Source organism: Silene latifolia, chromosome 9, assembly GCF_048544455.1.
Source record: "Silene latifolia isolate original U9 population chromosome 9, ASM4854445v1, whole genome shotgun sequence".
NCBI classification, from domain to species: Eukaryota; Viridiplantae; Streptophyta; class Magnoliopsida; order Caryophyllales; family Caryophyllaceae; genus Silene; species Silene latifolia.
In genome coordinates this window covers 68,200,580-68,201,409 of record NC_133534.1, presented here as the reverse complement: position 1 = coordinate 68,201,409, position 830 = coordinate 68,200,580, and the positions used below count along the sequence as shown (strand labels likewise).

General features: G+C 45.5%; 1 non-coding gene across 1 annotated transcript; it reads right to left on the bottom strand.

Annotated features, from left to right (window-relative positions):
* Window positions 1-461: 461 nt before the first annotated feature.
* On the bottom strand, window positions 462-567 carry LOC141603953 (small nucleolar RNA R71). Its single transcript, XR_012525786.1, has one exon. It is a non-coding gene; the product is annotated as a small nucleolar RNA R71 (small nucleolar RNA).
* Between the last annotated feature and the right edge of the window lie 263 nt (window positions 568-830).

Sequence of the window (830 nt, the reverse complement as noted above, 5' to 3'; positions counted from 1 at the left end):
CGAGCCTGAGCTACAACACTTTTTATTTGCAGAAGACCAGTCTTTTGAAGAAGACAATCTCATTTTTGCCAACAAGCCAGTAAAGATGCCTAACATTGCAAGTTACTCGGAGCCCAAAGCATCCTCGATTCCTAAAGGTTTTAACCTCTAAATTGAGGACGGTAACACTTTCGATATCCGTCCGTCTTACATAAATCTGGTGGAAAGAAATCTGTACCGAGGTGTGGTGGGTGAAGATCCGCGAAAGCATGTGGAAGTCTTTACCGACTATTGCTCTACTATTCCCGCTACTAAGGGAGTAACTCAAGACAAGATAAAGGAAGTGCTGTTTCCTTTTTCTCTGACTGACTCAGCCCGTGAGTGGCTGACTAATCTTGACCGGACTGCTGCTGGTATCACCAACTGAGAGACTCTCGCACTTGCCTTATTTAAAAGATACTTCCCTCCACAACGCACTAATCAGCTGAGGGGTAAGATTTCTAGCTTCAAGCAGGCACCTGATGAGACTTTCTACGAAGCTTGGTGCCGGTTCAAGAAGTTGGTGAGGTCTCTTCTTCACCATGGTTTTGATCAGTGGTTTTTGTGCAACCAGTTCTACAATGGGTTGTACGATTACCACATAGCTATACTTGACGGCTCATCTAGCGGAAGATTTCAATAGAACATTGATGATGATAAGGTATGGGGCCTTATTGAGGAGATGGCAACCCATTGTGCTGAATATGGGAACCCACGGGACGGTATACGAACGGTCCACTCGGTTGATAAGGCAGTCATGGCTCAGGTGGAAGCCATGAATGCTCGGTTTGATAGATTGGAGCTGCAATCTG